At 33.6% G+C, this 10035-nt stretch overlaps 1 long non-coding RNA gene across 1 annotated transcript in view; it reads right to left on the bottom strand.

The window, feature by feature from the left end:
* LOC111086338 overlaps positions 1-10035 on the bottom strand; it is a 27312-nt gene that overhangs the window by 4941 nt on the left and 12336 nt on the right. The window contains exon 2 of the long non-coding RNA XR_002611059.1: positions 3549-3668. This is a non-coding gene — a long non-coding RNA (uncharacterized LOC111086338). The remainder of the gene's footprint in view (positions 1-3548; positions 3669-10035) is intronic.

Raw genomic sequence — 10035 nt, 5'->3', positions numbered from 1 at the left:
ACGGGACGGTTTTCGTTACGTAACCGAACGTTAGTAGAGTAACTAACAACGAACAACGACGTACGTACGTAGTTTAGGTTCGACTACTATATATATATATATATATATATATATTATATTTAGTTCATATCATGGTATGAATACAAATAGTAGTAGAAAATTAAAAAGAGAGATTATCTTTAACACCCAAGAATTTGTAAGCAATTTGAAAAGCCTTGAAATGAAGACCCCTTGTTTGAGAAAACTAATATTGCTCTTCTTTGATAACACGTCTTTATACAGCTGACCTCGTTATTATAATTTGACTGTTTTTTGTACATGTAAAATGTTTTATTCAGATTGAGAAAGGCCGTAATAATTGATAAGGACTAAGAACGACGTGTTGATCTACGGAAGTTAGCATTGAATGTAAAAAATAATAATTGACGATGACTTGTGAAAAAATCCTGGAAAAATAAAATAATGAACTGAACTCGGCGACGGCTTAATAAAAATTTATTTTTTTAATTATTAAAAAAAATATATAATAATAATAATCAGTGCGAACTAGTGTATTTTAAACCATTTTGAAGAATAATGCGGATTATTGAGTAGATTATATTAAAATTATTCTGAATATGCATTCAGGAATTCACGCGACAACCACAGCTGATGTAAAGTTGCGGTGGAATAAATTGTATCAGAACAATATTTTGACATTGTATGGCGTTACGTAGGTAGTGTGATGCCACATAAAACTGATCGATTTTGGGATATATGTGTAACAGCTCTTGTTCTGTTTGTTTGTTTTGATTTTCGCGCAAAGCTACACGAGGGCAACCTCTTCTGTCTGTCCCTAATTTAACAGTGAAAGGCTAGAGGGAAGGCAGCTAGTCATCACCACCCACCGCCAACTCTTGGGATAATCTTTTACCAACGAATAGTGGGATTGACCGTCACATCATAACGCCCCAAGGCTGAAAGGGCGAGAATGTTTAGTGATATGGGGATTCGAACCCGCGACTCTCAGATTGTGAGTCAAGCACCCTAACTCTCTGGCCATACCAAGCCCGTCACAGCTCTTATATGTATAAGTATATAGATTGCATTCACAGCAATCAGTTGCTTGATTATATTGATATTTTTATGAAAGTTTGCACGTTTAAGAAAATCCTTTATCTCCCCCCAAAGAAATTTCAGAACGCAGTATATCATTTCATCAACAGTTAAAAATCATTAAAAAATAACGTATCTTTATCAGTTAATGAATATTAAAAGAAAACGTCGACAACGAAACATTAAGACTACGAGTTAAGGAAATAGCAACTAAAACAAAACAATTAGAAACATTGAAACGCTAGGGTTTGTATTCGGAAGTCATTTTTTCAATATTATATTTACCGTTACTACCGGAAAACTAGTCAGCTAATTATACTATGTTGTAAGTGGACAGTAGAGCGTAAATAATAATAACCCAAATCAATTCGAGTGTGGCAGAGCAAAAGGAAAGAAAAGAGAGAGAGGAAGAGAAGTATATACGGTACACGTTTGTCGTTCATTCACTAATGGTGTGTGTGTATCACTTCAGTTAATCCTATAAGGTATGTTTATTGTTACTATTATGTTTGGTAGAGTTACATGTGTCTGTACAGTTTTAGTATTTTTATATTTCCTTTGTAACACAACGCGTTAGGATTGTCCTGAGTCCAGTAAAATCGTGAGGGAAGCAAAATTGTAAGTCGGGACAGTGTTTGTTATTGTCCTGTGAATTGTAAAACAAATATACATTTTCAGAGTTTTTAAGTCAATGTTGCCTAAATTCATTTTGCACCCTTACGTAATGTATCAATAAAAAACTGCTGACATATACAGTAATAGTTAAGCAGAACTTTGCTTTTTTAGTATATTTACAGAAGAATATCCCAGCTAGGACAAAACTTTTGTACAGCCTCTGCCTCTGAGGCTTATATAGCGTGTATGTTTTATCCCAGCTAAGACAAGACTTTTGTACAGCCTCTGCCTCTGAGGCTTATAGAGCGTGTATGTTTTATCCCAGCTAGGACAAGACTTTTGTACAGCCTCTGCCTCTAAGGCTTATAGAGCGATGTATGTTTTATCCCAGCTAGGACAAGACTTTTGTACAGCCTCTGCCTCTAAGGGTTATAGAGCGTGTATGTTTTATCCCAGCCAGGACAAGACTTTTGTACAGCCTCTGCCTCCGAGGCTTATAGCGTGTATGTTTTCTTATATACAGGATATGACTACAAAGAAGAGAACTACATTACAGTAGGATCTGCGGAACCATTAATCTTTTAAGGAACTAAACCCTTTATGTGTGTAGTAAATTCCAAAAACAATTCGCTGTAAAAAAACTTATATTTATTTTTGAATAAATTGAAAAACAATGTTCCAGTGCGTTCCACTACAACTCGAGCGCTGATTAAAGTTCATGTTCTTTTATTGTCAACATCAACGTCAAACGCGATACTAACAGCACTATGATATATTTATTTAAACATATTATTATGTTACTCTTCATGATCACTCCTTCAATGCATCTTTAGATTATCTATTGCTTTTCTAATATCCGCAGGAGACAACTTTGAAACAAATTTCAACGTGCAGTGTTTTATAGCTTCTATGTAGATTTTAAGGACTTCGGTAGTAATGTGTATATGATCTGATACAGATAAAGTAATGTTAACGAGCTGGGCTGCGGACCCCGAGGTCCAAGGCTCAAGCTGCAAGATGCATAGACACTTAATCTCAACATTTGGTTAAAAGTAGCCACATAAAAGTAATTTAAAAGCTCAGTCTTCTCATTTGTAGATGAAACAGTTTTGTCTTTCTCTTGAAGTTTTTACTGCAACTGAAACAAGTAGCAAAACGAACATAATTATTCCGTGAATCATGGAAAAGCTAGGCCAACGTGTTATCTTTTGAGTATTCTTGGTGAAATGGGTTTATGAACTGTCAAACAATGTTTAAAGTTACCAAAAGTTATACGCTACAAAACTGGAAATGAAGATAAGAAGTGTATTACGAAACAGAACGGGAATGTGCACGTTCTTTGAAGAAGAAAGTGAATTTTCAAAAAATACACATACCGTATACAAAAACAGTTAGGTTATACCGAAGAGGCGAGTCATATAATTATGTGATATTAAAAAAAAAGAACCAAGCCATATAGAAGAGCAAACAAAGCCGTAAATATGTAATATATAAGTGGGTAAGTTAAACAAGAAAAAAAAAGGGAATAATTCTACCCCTTTTTATTACAACTAGAACAAATAGCAACATGAATATAAAAATATTAATTACCACTAGCTACAAAGTTTTAGCAGTCATTAAAAGCCATAAACTTTCGAGTTTGGTGCAACTATAGCCTGAAAATAAAAAATGCAACACTGAAGGGAACGATATATCATTTTAAGTTCCATTTCAGTCTTTCAGAAACGTAACACTTTTATCACTCTGAGAAGACTTATACTGCATACTAAATACTAGCTGTAATTAATTTTTAAACACAAATTTAATTAAATACTTTCATAAAAGCATTGTACAGTCACCCAAGTCGCCGCCTTTGGAAGTAGACCGCTACAGAGATAGATGGTGGCCTTGATTAGATGAAGGTCATCATCCTAAAACAAGTCCACACCAACAATGCCTAGACCTTGTCTTGTCCAGAACTGCAACAAATGTTTTAATGTGAGAGAATAAAAAATAAATAAGTTAGGATATCTTAGTTAGTGAATTTTTTTAAAAGATAAAAGTTAGTAACTGTATTAAAGTTACAATTATTCCCATGTTTCAACATATTAACTTTGCACATATTAATAGTCTAGTAGACGATTCAGATAAAACTCGATGTCAGCTAGTTTACGACTAAAATATCTAAAGAAAAACAAATGTTTGTAAAAATAGCGGAACTATATGCTAAGGTTTTGTTTGTTTTCGAATTAAGCACAAAGCTACACGATGGGCTATCTGCACTCTGTCCACCACGGGTATCGAAACCCGATTTCCTAGGGTTGTACGTCCGCAGACATACCGCTGTGCCACTTGGGGGCATATATTAAGTATTGTTATACATGATCGCGTACTTTTTCTATAATACATAATGTATAATTTATAATGTAAATGCTTTTCATTTCAACAATTAATAAGAAAGTAAAAAAAGTTACATCACTTTTCCATTTAAGTACATCATATGAGTGAAAATTTTACTTAAAAGCCACAGATGTTCCAGCCTATGAAATAAGTGGAAAACACAACCCAAACTTGTATACGTTATACAAATACCACTTATATGCTTGTTTGTCGAGAAGTAATCATAATAATAAGGAAAAAACGCCTGGGTTTATAAAACAAGGAGAGTATAGTAATACATTACATTATACGCACATCCTGTTCTGACACTTTCTGTGACTATGACGGCATTCGAAGTAACTAAAGTTAAACAATAGTGAACTGTTAAAGTTCATGCACAGTTCCAGACATAAGTTTCATTTTAACAATGGCGGGATGCTCAAAGAAGTTGGTTAATATCCTTTAACTCTAGTTATCTGTTGTTATAGGTCATTCTACATTAGTGTTACACGCAATTTATCGCTTAGAAGTGGACAATAATTTTTTTACAACAAACAGGGCAGGTGTTGACTGGAAGGTGTAACCTTCCTCAGTTATTTTATCACATCGATACTTGCAGGGGTTCTTCGGTATCCCCGAAAGGAATTCTCAAACCTCTTACTTTGTTCATTGTTTTTCAAATGGCAATAGTTTGACAGCCATTTCAATTTTCCTCTTGCCTTTAGCGCCTATTTTCCCAAACTCTGGAGGTCATAAAGCTTTCAGGGACTCATAGTTATGGCTTTGATCTCCAAAGCAACTGGAAGTACAAATTACATAACATATTGAATTTAACTACAGTAATTTGAAGAAGCTGGGTTGAATTTCTAGAAACTTTATGCTAGTTTCAGTTAACATACATGGCAAATAACACACTCGTACGCCTCTCCAGTGAAGTCAGTCAAATGTAATTAGTTCTATTTGCCATTACACTTTTAAAAGGAGTTCACTAGTGCTCTACAGACTATTCAGTTTCGTTGAACTTTTTTTAAAAGTACTTTTAAAAGGAGTTCACTAGTGCTGTACAGACTATTCAGTTCCGGTGAACTTCTTTTAAAAGTATAATAGGAAGTAAAACATTCCATAGCTATTAATCATTTTATAACCTAAATAAGATTAGTTAAATTAAGGCACATATATAGGTTGGTGAGTAGAAAGCTTAGGCTACTGCTTTTATTTAACATAATTTTAAATTTATACATCTTTCACCTAAAGATACTTTATTCAATTAAATAGCAAAACTCATGAGCAGTTAGTAAAACAATCGTAAAATATTGAGGAGACGAAAAAGAAATTTTTATTAAATTATATCATCAGTAATAAAACTTGACTAACCACGACACAGTGGAAGTGATATATCATCAGTAATAAAACTTGACTAACCACGACACAGTGGAAGTGATATATCATCAGTAATAAAACTTGACTAACCACGACACAGTGGAAGTGATATATCATCGGTAATAAAACTTGACTAACCAGGACACAGTGGAAATGATATATTATCAGTAACAAAGCTTGATTATGTTACGTATTGCGAATTTGAAATAGTCCGAAGCCGATATTTTAGTTAATTTATGCTATTTGCCAACAAGATTGACACACACCGTTTTCGTTTTTCACACAAATACGTTTTAATATATATATATATACAACAGTACAATTTTCAACAACAGTTATTACGAATAACTACCACAAACAAAGTTTTATAAATAACAATTTCACTAACTTACAAACAACATAGAATCTTCTTTCTAGTTCAGAGTCTCCTTGATATCCAGTGAGTTAACTTGAAGTCGATGTACGTACAATTGCCGAGAAGCTAGCTAGCTTTGTCAGACCCTGAATTGTTGGACCATCGAAGTAAGATAATATTTACATAAAACTACTAATGTCCGATGAGAATTCAGTAATACTTTCGGAAAGAGACTAACGTCCAATGAGAATCCACTGACGTTCGAAATTTATAACTGTTCCTGGTCAACTGTCGTATATTTTCCGGTTGATAAGGGTTAGCAAAATCACGGTTTATAGCGTACACGGTTATAACAGGCTCCTAGCAGACTTATAAGCTCTCCCCCTTTTTTTTTTGGCGCGTCGCCTTTTATAGGCGATGGAAAGATTTTCTCGAAAGTTCGGACAACAATATTGAACTATATTTAACCAGTTACGGAAGTGGATATATTGTCGATTCTTGCATTCACGAATATTCTACAATCTTGGAGAATTGGCGGGAGTTTCGCCATAAGTAACTAACACTGTAAGCTAGGCACGTTTTTACATATAAACTCAATCCCAAGAAACGTTGTCATTAAAATAAATATATAACAAATTCGTTATACGCAATACATATCTGACACAATAAGTTACACATACTTTTAGATACAAATTTAATCTAAACAACGTTCATATAAAAAAATATTACATGACAACAAATTCGTTACAATTAACTACCTCACAATGGAAGTGATATATCATCAGTAATAAAACTTGATTAACCACGGCACAGTGGAAGTGATATATCATCAGTAATAAAGCTTTATTAACCTCGACACAGTGGAAGTGATATATCATCAGTAATAAAGCTTGATTAACCTCGACACAGTGGAAGTGATATATCATCAATAATAAAACTTGATTAACCACGATCAAGGGAAATGATATATCATCAGTAATAAAACTTGATGAACCACGACACAGTGAAAGTGATATATTGTCAGTAATAAAGGTTGATTAACAACGACACAGTGGAAGTGATATATTGTCAGTAATAAGGCTTGATTAACCACGACACAGTGGAAGTGGTATATCATCAGTAATAAAGCTTGATTAACCACGACGCAGTGGAAGTGATTTAACTGGTTAAATGCTCTAACAGACATATGGTTTAGAGTATAGTTACTTATTGTGACCTTAGTGAATTAGGAACATTTGCAGTTGAAAGATGGAAATCGTTTATTTTTGCTTGCCGTGCATATACAACTAATGTATTGTTCTTTAAATTCTTCATAGATTTTATTATTTATTAATAACTGTTTCAGTTTGCGCAAAAAAAAATCTAGGCTTTTGTTCTCATCAGAGTGGTAACAGTAATATTTAAAAATATGCCACATAAGCTCAAATAAATTATAAACTAAAAAGTTAAAAGTTTTTGGCACACCGTGTCTCAAAATAAAAAGTCCAGCACATCAATTGTTTAACAATGGTTAATCTGTAAATAATGTTCTTTGTTTTAAAGAAAAACCTAACCATATATATGTATATGTTAGGCATTGTAAAGAAGTCTCGAAACACAAATTAACACCAAATACATTAAGAACGTCGTTTTTTTAAAGTTTAGAACATTGTCATAAGTTTATATTCTCCAGAAGAGAAAGTTTCGAGTGTTTAAAAGGGACTTGATTGCTTTGAAGGATTATGTGACCAATTCAATAGGAAGAATTATCACTATCAGAAAATGTATGCCTAAAATTACATTCACGAGAAAAACAAACAAGAACACGATAATTAAGATAAGATAAGTTATCGGTTTTAGGATAAGTCCAAGAGTTGGGTAAGTATACCTATTTTATCTAGCAGACAGGTTCTGTTGATCCAACTACTTGGTTATCAATAAAGAGTGAACACAAAATTTTGTTTTTGTTTAGCTGGGTAAAATAAACGAAGAAGGTAAAGTCTTATGTTAGAGCAAGTTATGCATCGAAGTTTTACTTTCAAATAGAAGCTTCAAAAGACCGAAAACTTGCTCTTTCTGAACCTCAGATTAATATCAGCTGGAGTTTTAGCTTAAACCGTTAACCTATTATGAGCACTGACATATTTGCGTTCATTGTATCTATGTTTGTTTGTTGAAATGTACATGTATTTAGAGATAGAATCAAACTCAACTATAGAAAATAAATGTAATGCTAGCATATTTTAACTGCCCGGTACTGGTATGATATGCTGCTTTGAGCAGTGCAAACTTTCTTGATGAAAAGAGAACTTCGAAAGCAGCCACACTGTGATTACATTTATGGCCTATGATTGAATCGGTGACTGGTATAGGTTAATTTTGAGTGCTACTGGAACGAATTCTTATGCGTTCATGGGTTAAACAGTCTATTCAGAAACCCCAGGGCTCAGGTATAGCTCTCCCAAAGTTTGAGCTATTGACTAGATAAAGGCAGATAGTCAGCAACACCGTTCGGTTTGAGTGGAATAACGGGACTGACTGCCACTTTTATAAAGCACCCACAGCTGCATATGCGGAGCAATGCGCTGCGAATCTTGAACCTTTCCATCCGCTACTCGTAACGCTAACCACTAGGCTACACCGAATCAGAACTAGCTTTGAACTGTGAATTTTAATAATAATAATAATTGTGTATGAAATGTGCAAGAACATGTCTCTGAGGTATGCATATTGCATAGCATAACTTTGCTTGATATTTGTTTTAATGAGATCAAGTGCGACTTACAAAACTGAGTGCGGGCCGGCATGGCCAGGTGGTTAGGGCAAACTGAGGGTCGCGGGTTCGAATCCCCATCTCATCAAGCATGCTCGCCCTTTCAGCTGTGGGGGCGTTATAATGTGACGGTTATTCCCATTATTCGTTGGTATAAGAGTTAGCGGTGAGTGGTGATGGCTAGCTACCTTCCCTTTGCGCGAAATTCATAACAAACAAACAAGTTACTATGTCTTTTCATTCTTTATTCAATAAAATCAAAAGTGTATAAAACAACAAATGAATTTGTCAAACTTCTGCGTCTTAATAGTTTTTTCCGCTTCTTGATAGAATATATTTGCGCATTTTGTAGAAATATGAGGATGTTATCAATGAAGAAAAAGTTATTAGAAGGACGTATTATCGCATCTGACATGAATGATAAATGCCAACTTATTTACAACTAAGATCACTAGAGGGAGTGTAAACGAAATATGTTTTTTTTTCTTTGTATTAATTGTAAGATGATTTTAATTGATATACTAGTTTTAATTTCAAACATAAAACAGTTAATTCTGTATTTACCCGCTTTACTATATTCACTTATCTTCACTTCTTAATGATATTATTTCTGATTTATTTTACTAACATTAGAGATCTTTTGATAACAAATGTAAATCACGGATTTGGAGCTTTGTGTCCCATCTGATCGTTCTAATAATATTCATAACCTAAACACTCTGTTGGTTTTAATTGATACACTAGTGAGATGAAACGCTTCCGTTGTGCATATTACGAATCATGTAAGGAGGTTGGAGAGAAGCAATATGTAAAACATAATTGTAAAAACTCACCAGTTGCATTAAATGAATATGGCTTGAGTGTATACATGTTTTGAGAGAAATAAGGAAAAAGTGTGTATGCCAGTTTGATTTCTTCTCAGTGTGTGAACACTGGCGTATTACAGTCATTTACAGAGTGCTTTGTTCAACTGATTATACTGTATATTTAGTGCACCAGACAAAGGAAACGTTGTAACATTTTATACTAAAAATATTAGTTTGGTGTAATTCCCATTTCATGACAATATAATTTTCAAAAACTAAGTTCTATGTTTTTAAATTATATTTCCTTTGGATACATAAGATCATGGGAATTAGTAAAGTTAACTTATCCAAAACGTAGTCAAGGATAGGAACATCTACAATATTCGTACTTATATTCAATAATTTTCAAAATAATAAAAATCAAATTAAAATGCATATAAAAAACATGTCATATCTCTCAGTAAGAGGATACATAATTTAAAATATCATCGGTCTATTGACAAGAAAAAGTAATCATGTAACAAATGCTACTTTGGATTGGTCAACTTCACTTTGTACGATTACTGCGTTATAGAATTATAAATGTACAAAGTTCCACTACAACACTAACAGGCGAACAACATTGTAATTCTGTTTGTTTGTTTGTTTTGAATTTCGCGCAAAGCTACACGAGG

The sequence above is a fragment of the Limulus polyphemus genome, unplaced genomic scaffold (assembly GCF_000517525.1).
Source record: "Limulus polyphemus unplaced genomic scaffold, Limulus_polyphemus-2.1.2 Scaffold40, whole genome shotgun sequence".
NCBI classification, from domain to species: Eukaryota; Metazoa; Arthropoda; class Merostomata; order Xiphosura; family Limulidae; genus Limulus; species Limulus polyphemus.
Note: the sequence above shows the minus strand (reverse complement) of the source record. Positions and strands in the feature narration are given on the sequence as shown.